General features: G+C 40.7%; 1 long non-coding RNA gene across 1 annotated transcript; it reads left to right on the forward strand.

Annotated features, from left to right (window-relative positions):
* Positions 1-710: 710 nt before the first annotated feature.
* Positions 711-2,659, forward strand: LOC109218979. The gene is made up of 3 exons (XR_002066854.1): positions 711-969; positions 1,432-1,495; positions 2,295-2,659. It is a non-coding gene; the product is annotated as an uncharacterized LOC109218979 (long non-coding RNA).
* The last annotated feature ends 7,695 nt before the right edge of the window (positions 2,660-10,354 follow it).

The following is a 10,354-nucleotide window of genomic DNA, read 5'->3' on the forward strand; positions in this document are numbered from 1 at the left end:
GACTTGACTTGTTGTGTAGTATCTATGTGAATTCTCATGTTGTACGAGGTTTCCTTTTGGGTTGAGCTTGGTATTTATTGATCATAGAGGTTCTTGTGATTTGAATTATTGATTTGACCGTGCACATTGAGTAATTGGTTCTGATATGGTGGGATCGGGCTGCACGCCGCAACAGGTAAAATGAGGGTGGATTGATATGGTGGAATAGGGGTGAACTTGTATTGATACGGTGGGATCGGGTTGCACGCCTGTAATATCCCATAATTTTAAACAAGGATATAGTAGTCATTAGCAAACTAACTAAGTTAAAGTATATTGGACTCCTCCCATGTGCGTGAAGCACCAATCACACTACGTGATGAGAAGTTAACTTATGACGAAGAGTTGATCGCTACTGCTGACATACAAATAAGAAAGTTACGATCAAAAGAAATCGTGTCGTTAAAGTCTTATGGAAAAATCATACCATTGAAGAAACTACTTGGGAAGTAGAATATGATATGCGCATAAAATATTCTCATTTAGTTTAGTCTACAGGTGTGTACTTGAGTTAAATTCGGGGACCAAATTTTATAAGGTGGGAAGAATGTAATATCCCATAATTGTAAACAAGGATATAGTAGTCATTAGCAAACTAACTAAGTACCAAAAAAAACAAAAAAAAAAGTGATGCACAAAAAGGGCCGAAACTCACCAGATGAAATCTGGCAAAAAAACGAATAAGAAGAAAAGGGCTAAGGGGAAATGGTACGCAACAGACAAATAGACAAAGGGGATTTAGGTGAAATCCTAATCAAATTAAAAGGGATTAACGGAAGGAAAACCCACGACATCAAGATAAACAAAGGAAGGGTTAGGTATTGAAGCATATCAAGCTTCGGCAGAAGCGATTCAACATAGTAGAAGGAAAAAGAAAGGAAGGTTCTATCTATTCTCGTTGAAGGAATTTATAAAGTGGGAAAGAACAAGGTAAGTAAAATTTACTCAACCTAGCCCATTTAACGATTGTTTCGTTAATTAGAAAAAAGAAAAGATAAGTTACTTTTGATTTAGCACAAATATTAATTTTGAATTAGATGAATAAGTATTTTATTAATTTCACAACAAATAATCTAGCCTAATTAAGAACCACTAGTGCTTGTAAGCACTACGTAAGAACAGGAAAACAGTCCTTTTAAATCAATTCCTTTTACCTTGTCTCTGTACATAGAAGTACCATAATATCAATCCAAAATAAATAAATAAATAAGAATAAGTAGAAAATTGTAGTTCCTATTGATTTAGGTACTACTAACTTGATTAACAGAGAATCAGTAGCTATATTTTCGAGGAACAAAAAAAAAGAGGGAATTAACTAGACGTGTCATGATAAGACCAGTTATGCTAATTGTTCACGAAGCTGATATGTAGACCGGTTTTGTGATAATATAGGTAGTTGAATGAGTCTTATGGACTCTGCTCGAGGTGACACTTTGGGTATTTCGACACGACTACTGTGAGTAGTAATCTTACCGCAATTTGTAGTTTCATAACCTGCATGGTTTATACATTATTTTAAAAATAAATGTGCTACCGAATGTTTGAAATTGCATGTGGGACAAGTCCTTTACTTGATATCGTACTGAATAGCATACTTGAGATGTTTACATTTATTTAATATGTTCTCACTGTTACTAGACATGTTTTACTATGACTTGAGATATGATTACCGCTACCGAAATTGGAATACATGATTTGATAAGAATTAAAATGCCCTGTACTATTTTGAAAATGCTTTCATATGAATATTTACTGGTTACAAGAAAAAGTATAAATGGGAGGAGACTTTGAAGGATCCCATAGCTAACGGCGGGTTCCTTAGACCTGGTGCACCTTGTACATACAGATTACAGATTACAGTTATAGCCCTCGCTAGTGGGAAGGTAGAACTAGCATACAGTTACAATTTTCCCTCGAGTAGGGACCTACAGTTATATTTGACTCCTTTTACGAAGGGGTCCGCATAGTGATATAGATTACATGATCCTTTCTTGGAAACCTCCGAAACAAAAAGATTTGCAATGAGACAGTGTTTACCGAGTTTATTACTGATTTGTTAAATTGATTTCTGTTACAAGAAGCACATGAATAGACTAATTATATTTACCGTTTTTGAGAGGGCAATTTATTTTTTATGATAGCTTCTGATTATTATTATTATATAGGCATTCTGACTTGTCCCCATTAAAAACGGTTGTGGTTAAGTATTATTACTCACTGAGCTAGCAACTCACTCGTGACTATTGTTTTTACAGAGATAGCAGTAGACGCAAGCGAGGATTCCGTTATTTAGAGTACACGAGTTGACAGTTTCTGGTGAGCCCCGCATTTATTCGCGTGGGCAAAGATTTCTATTTATTTGTTATTGTCTCTTTCTCGAAACTCTTAGAGTCGCTCCATAGTCATTTTTATTAGTGCCATGAGTATTCTTTCGTTATATTGGATTATTCACTAGTATTACACCTTCTTTTCCGTATTTTTGAGATGGGCTTAGTATTATCTTATTTATAAGGTTGGTAGGGTTGGTGAAAACTCATTTGTTAGTTCATGAAGATTGTGGTTGATTTAGGTAAATATTGGTTGGCCGTTAAATTGTTTATGAGACAGGAAAACTTTTGGATTGTCCTAAAATAGGGGAAACTTTGTCCGATATTCTGTAATATATCGATGAGGCTTACTTGGGAGCACTTACTCCTAAGTGCCAGTCATGATCCTAAATTGGGTCGTGACAAAGTTTGTATTAGAGCTTACGTTATCCTTGTGACTAATGGAGCACAGGTCGGTACTAGAATCTCAATTATGGTTATGTAGCCGGCCATTCCCATAATCGTGATTCTGTGAGGGCGTGATAGGATGTGTTTTGTCTTTCTTTCTTATTCCCCCGTACGTGTGTGGCGATTAGGGTCAAATAACTTAATCTATCATTACTTACCCTATTCGTGTATGGCTCGGACCAATTATCATATAATAGAATTTGGCTAGATGTTCAAATTTCGAAGACGTCAAATTTCGCCAATGGACATGCAACCATCTCCAAGAAAAGAAATGCTACATAAGTACTATACAAAACTAGTGAAAGGTTCATTGAACCATATGAGGTGCTTCCCGGTAAGATACATAATAGAGTCCATTTCGAAAGTTTATATTAGTCTACCACTACAGCGATAGAAGAATGCTATCATAAAAAGGTACTTACCTCCTTGAAAAAAAATATTGAGATCTTTATGGATATAATGGATAAACATAAGAATAATGAGTAAGAGAATAGGGGCTCTAAAGTCCTCATGGACCTATACCACATTATGAGCTATAGGATATTTCATGAAAAGGTCTATGGAACAGGCAACTTTTAGACTAGAGAACATGGCGAATACATAAAATGCTAGTGTACTCTTAGAGATGCCAACAAGAGCAACACAACTAATTTGGGAATAATTTCACTAAAGGGTTTATGAATCAATTCCTTCTTGATTCACCCATCGGGGTGGACACAAAAATAGGATCACTCAGAGAATCGCTGGGTATGACCAGATACGGTGCAAAAATAAGATGACACATAAGAGTACGTAGACCCTGGATCAAATAGCACAGAAGCATCCCTACTACAAACCAGAACCGTACCTGTGATGACTGCATCGGAAGCCTCAGCCTCCGGCCTAGCTGGAAGAGCATAAACTCGGGGCCGGGCCCCACCACCATGGACTACATCTCTGGAACGGCCTGCTGCTGGCTGGCCTCCACCTCTAGCGGCCTGAGCTCTACCTGTAGCACCTCTACCCCCACCCCTAGCTGGCGGAGCGGGCGGTGGAACACCTGGTGCCTGAACCATAGCACGGGAACCCTGTTGCTGCGACTGAGTACCCACTAATCTCGGACAAGCCCTCCGGATATGACCATACTCACCACACTCAAAGCATCCACTGAAGTGATGCGGCTGAGGAAACTGAGACTGACCCTGGCGACCTGAATGGCCACCCCAAAAACTCTGGAGCGGCGGTGCACTGATAGGAATTGGTGGTGCACCGTAGGACTGCTGATCAGAATACTGCATGTGAGAACCACGAACACCTGAAGCACCGTGAGAAACCTGAAGTGCTGACTGAAAAGGCCTAGAAGGATGGCCTCTACCATACGAATCCCTGCCTCCAGACAAGGTACCACTGAATCTGCCTGAATGTTGAGGCCTCTTGTCAGACCCCTGACCACCTCCATGTGACAAAACCATCTCGACCCTCCTGGCCACATTGGTCGCCTCCTGGAAAGAAATCTCACTCCCCGTCTCCTTAGCCATCTGAAGTCGAATAGGCTGGATAAGTCCCTCAATGAACCTCCTCACTCTCTCTCTCTCTCAGTGGGAAGTATAAGTAGAGCATGACGGGCTAAATCAATAAACCTGGTCTCATACTGGGTAACAGTCATTGGTATCTGTGTGATTGGTGTTAAACCTGATCTCATACTGGGTAACTGCTCCCAAGTCAAAGCTGGCGATCCGGGTGGTCTAGCCAAACAATAATCTCTCCACCAAGTCTTGGCGGATCCAGATAAGCGGAAAGTAGCAAAGTCGACCCCATTGGTCTCCACTATCCCCATGTTCTGAGAACATCATGACATCTGTCTAGATAATCCCGGGGATCCTTAGAAGATGCACCGTTGAAAGTGGCAGTAAAGGGCTTGGTGAACCTGTCCAATCTCCACAAAGCATCGGCAAACATAGCTGCTCCATCACTGGTCTGAGCTACCATACCCGGCTGAACTGCACCAACTAGCTGAGCTGTTGGAGTCTGAAACTGGGGAGCCATATGCTCCGGAGTGCGAGTACCAGGAGTCTGGGCTCCTCATCCAGCCTGAGAGACAGCTGGTGCTACAGGAAGTAAGCCTGTCCGGGTGACACTCTCCATAAGGCCCACTAGATGGACCGGAGCATCCTGGAGTACTAGGGTAGCAATAAACCCCTCTGGGACCTGAGCTAGGCCCATCAGAACTGTCTGGGCTGGAAACTCATCATCAAAGTCTACCCGAGGCTCCGCTGCTGGTGCTGCTACTCTGGGTTGAGCTCTGCGCCTACCTCGGCCTCTAGCACGGCCTCGACCTCGCCCTCTGCCCCTCGTAGGAGCTGCTGCTGGGGCTCGGGCTGCTGATCAGCGGATGAGGAAGCGCGTGTTCTCGGCATCTGCGAAAGAACAGAGTAGAAATTCAATTAGCATTGAGAAACCAAACCGCACGACAGGAAAGAATAGATGTGAAATTTTTCCTAACTCTGTAGCCTCTGGGGGATAAATACAAACGTCTCGGTACTGATCCCTCAGACTCTACTAAGCTTGTCCGTGAATTGTGAGACCTATGTAACCTAGAGCTCTGATACCAACTTGTCACGACCCGGATTTACCACCCTCCGAAGTCGTTATGGCGCCTACTCGTGAAAGCTAGGCAAGCCAAGCATTTTAGATTCACTAACTCTTTTATTTAACCCTTTTTAACAGTTTAAATCATCATGCGATCAACAGAGAAATATTAACATTAATTAAATACACACGGATGACATAATCTGATAACTTAGCCAGAAATAAGTACGGCAACATCAAGTACATCTCTACCCGGAACCGGTGTCACAATATCACGGACCGTCTACGAATACAACAAACAAATGTCTGGAAAGAAAGATACAATCTGTCTCTGAAGTAAATGAAAACAGAATATAAAGATAGAGGAGAACGCCGGGGCCTGCGAACGCCTGCAGGACTACCTCGGGATCTCTGACTGGACTGAAGGCAGCCACCCAAAGCTATGGTCCAAAAGCTGCCGCTCGGGGATCTGCACGCAGTGCAGAGTGTAGTATCAGCACAACTGACCCCATGTGCTGGTAAGTGTCTGGCCTAACCCCGGCGAAGTAGTGATGAGGCTAGGACCAGACTACCAAATAAACCTGTGCAGTTATATAATATACAACGAAAAATAAACAAAAATAAACAAGTAAAGATGGGAGGGGGAGCATGCTGCGAGGGAGTATCATTTACCAATAACAATTTAAGAGAAAAGCATAAAGAACAATTTAAAACTCACAGCAACAGAATCAGGAACTCGTAACCAATCAACAAGTACTTTTATTATCTATTGTTGCGGCGCGCAACCCGATCCAATCATAAAACACTGTTGCGGCGTGCAACCCGGTCCATATCATTTATCACTATTGCGGCGTGCAACCCGATCCATTTATATTATTGTTGCGGCGTGCAACCCGATTCACTTATATTATTGTTGCGGCGTGCAACCCGACCCAATTATATTATTGTTGCGGCGTGCAACCCGATCCAAATATAATATTGTTGCCGCGTGCAACCCGGCCCAAACATAAAGTTCAACACCAATCACACAGAGAGTCCCGGCAAGGGATCAATAAAGAAACAACACTATCCCGGCAAGGGATTCGACATTTTAAGTAAATACGTCCCGGCAAGGGAAAATCAGCTATAACCAAACTTGTTCCAACATCTGACTTCCTCAACTAGCACCAATACTCAATCATAAGTAATTTCCACGAGAATAATCATAATCCTTGCTCAACACAGAGAATCAACAACTTAGGCATTCGTAGTATTTATCAACACAATAATTTAAATGTAAGAATCACGGTCATGCTTGACACTGACGTATAGATACTCGTCACCATGCCTATACGTCGTACTCAACAAGTAACACGTAGCAAATAGGAAACCACTCCTAATCCCTCAAGCTAAGGTTAGACCAAACACTTACCTCGAACTTCCACGGCCAACTCAAGCCTCAAACACCGCTTTTCCTTTTGAATTTGGCTCCAAATCAATTGTAACTAAACATAATCCACTTAATAACATCAATAAACGCTAAACAATTCGATTCCAAGGCTTAATTAAAAATTTCCTATCATTCTTCCCAAAAAGTCAATAATCGACCCCGGGCACGCTTGGTCAAAATACGAGGTTCGGACAAAAACCCGATCACCCATTCACCCACGAGCCCGAGTATGTAATTTATTCCAAAATCTTACTCCAAAACGAGGTCTAAATACCAATTATACAAAAAGCCCTAACTTTACCCAAATCCCTAATTTCTACCCTTAAGAACAAGATTTTAGCCTAAAAATCTAATGGGTGTTAATGGAAATTGAAGAAAATAAGTCTAAGATTACATACCTATGGATTTGTGGTGAAGCTCTCTTTCAAAAAACGCCCAATTTGGAGTTTGGAAGAAGAAGTTATGAAATTTTTGTTAAATCCCGTTTTTGCTTCTGTTTTAAAATCACTGGAAAGACCTTCATCGCGTTCGCGATGGGTCAGGCCCAATAAACCATTGCGTTCACGATACAAGGCTCGCGTTCGCGGAGCTTCAGCCCCCAGAGCCTTCGCGTTCGCGTTCGCGTAGGGTAAAATCCCTCTCCCCGTGCCCAGGCCCAAAAGCCTTCGCGTTCGCGATAGCAGGCTCGCGTTTGCGAAGGGAAACACTCCCAAAGCTTCGCGTTCGCGTCCTGTGTCTCGCGTTCGCGTAGAAGGAAGTTTCCTTCAGCCTGACTTACCCTTCGCGTTCGCGAGAGTCCTTCCGCGAACGCGAAGAACAACACACCAGAAACTGAAAACCTGCAATTTTTCTTAAGTTCAAAACCTTCCGAAACTCACCCGAGCCCTCGGGGCTCCAAACCAAACATGCATACTAACTCAAAAACAACATATGAACTTATCTGTATGATCAAATCGCCAAAATAACCTCATAAACAACGAATTTAGCATAGAAATCTAAGAAAAATCTCAAAACTCTCAAAGTATCAATTTTCACAACTACGGGTCCGAATCACCTCAAACGACTTCCGTTTCTTACCAATTTTCACAGACTCATCTTAATTCACATATAAGACCTGTACCGGGCTCCGGAACCAGAACACGGGCCCGATACCATAAAATTTTAAACTCATTTCATTTCCAAAACTCATAAATAATTCCAGAAAATAATTTTCTTTAAAAATTCATTTCTCAGGCTTGGGACCTCGGAATTCGATTCCGGGCATTCGTTCAAGTCCCATATTTTTCTACGGACCCTCCGGGACCGTTAATCACGGGTCCGGGTCCGTTTACCCAAAATGTTGACCGAAGTCAACTAAAGTTCATTTTAAAGTCAAAATTCGTCATTTTTCACATATTTTCACACAATGGCTTTCCGGCTATGAGCCCGGACCGCGCATGCAAATCGAGGTGATATTGAAAGAGGTTTTTTAAGGCCTCGGAATGTAGAATTTATTTCTAAAACAAGTGATGACCTTTTGGGTCATCACACTCTAAGATCCGGGAACCTATACATTCGTGAGAAATATAACTTAAGAGATAAACTATAGAGCATTCAGAAAGAAAAGAATATTAATCAGATGCAACGTGTTAGATTTACAAAAATGCCCACAAGATTGTCTCTTTCTTTCAATTTTCCTTTTTGGGTCTCAGCTAGTTGTGGACTTGTGGTCTAAACTCTAAAAACCTTCAAAACCAAACCAAGTCGAGTCCGGAACCTTTTTATTGTCTTTTTGGAAAAATGTGACGTTAATGAGGGTAGAAAATTTCCTAGCTATCTATCTTTGAGATTTCCTCTGTAATTTAGGGGTCAATTTGGGACAGGTTTTAATCTTTTTGGATTGATGTAAATTAAAGGAAGTATATTCTTACACATTTACAACTACTTGTTTGCCCTTGTAGTTTATGGGGTTTTCATGTGTCAATTTGGGGCAAGTTTAATCTCTTTGGATTATGAAGTATGGTACAGCACGGTAATCAAAACACAAAAAAATAAGTGTGAATGTTGTGAATCTTGCTTCATTTTGGTTTGAGGAAAGTGGAAAGTTCAGTTCTTTGTATTACAATATGTCAGAGAGCCAAAGATTGGAGTTCCTCAATGAAAAAAGTGGTATTTTTGCTATTGAGCTGAAAAATAATTTTTTATTTTCTCAAATTAGAAACAAATAGAAACTGAGATTTGAATCTCTCTTGTGCTGCTGCCTGCATATATGCAATGACTTGACTTGTGAGGACTCTCGAGAATACAATAGCGAGTAGCTAAATTTTAGAACAGGAAAATAAAGTTCCAATACACAGGCATTGACATCGAAAAAGAAGGATAGAATGCACTGCGCTGTAGAAGATAAATCTTTAGTACAAAGCAAGGTACATCTGTAATTGGCAGTCTTCTACTTCCTCCTCCCGTCCGTCCCTCTGATTTGCACTCCCAAATGTATATTTCCTTTTGACCTCCTACAAAATGCTCTTCTCTTGATAAATGCTAAAAGAATATAACTGGTTTTTACAAGAATAAGTTTATCACATAAGAGGACAAACAAAGGAATTATATAACTAGAAGCTGACCTGTGAAGGTCCTTGATGTTTATCAGGATGCCACTTCAAAGCTGATAAACGGAAATTGCAAAGGAAGGTCATAGTGTCTCTACATTAATCTTTCATATATCTTGTGTTATTACACTGTATTTGTAAAATAAATTCTAGAAATATAAATGAATATAAACAGTAATGAATATAAACAGAAATGACATAAACCAATTCGAGCCGAGCGAGCGACGACGACGACGGCGCGAGGCTTGCCTTCTTCTCAACTCTTTAAGAGCTAGAAGAAGAGCAATTGCTTATATACCCATAAAAAACCTCTTCCTCTTCCAATATGGGACAATGCCCATTTGCCAAGGGAGGGGGAACTTAAAATTTCACTCAAAAATTTCATTTCCCTCCATTTCCCATTCACCCTCTTTTAAGTATTTAATATATTAATTAAATACCTTAAAAACCCAACAATCCCCCACATGAATGGGGAATGGCTATATCACGGAAGTATGCATGAAAAACTGTGTGATTCACAAGTAAGGATTAATTGCATCTGGATAAGTAGGTTTCCCTTTGAACTTTCCGTAGTAAACTTATGTCGGATATACTCGATCAATCGGTAGATTTGATATCTTTGAACCGTCGAACTTTAGTGTATACCTAGACAACCACAAGTCACACAACCAACCCTTAACCGTCTTTGGTTCTCATTGTTGTGTTCGTTTCAGCCATGAACACCGCCTGGTTTCATAAGTGCGTAGAGAACTGGCCTTGCAGTGTTCTCCTTGAAGCGGCTAACACTTCACACTTACATAGGTGATTCCTAAACGTGTCATCCCGTAGATACACTATTTGATATACCCTGTATCAAATTTAGAAATCATTAAAAAGCCTTAATGCTTTATCCTTGGTACTGAACATTGTCTCATCACGAGAATGGACCAAAAGTTTAGTTGACAATGTTGAACCGT

This window comes from Nicotiana attenuata, unplaced genomic scaffold (genome assembly GCF_001879085.1).
Source record: "Nicotiana attenuata strain UT unplaced genomic scaffold, NIATTr2, whole genome shotgun sequence".
In the NCBI taxonomy this organism is placed as follows: domain Eukaryota; kingdom Viridiplantae; phylum Streptophyta; class Magnoliopsida; order Solanales; family Solanaceae; genus Nicotiana; species Nicotiana attenuata.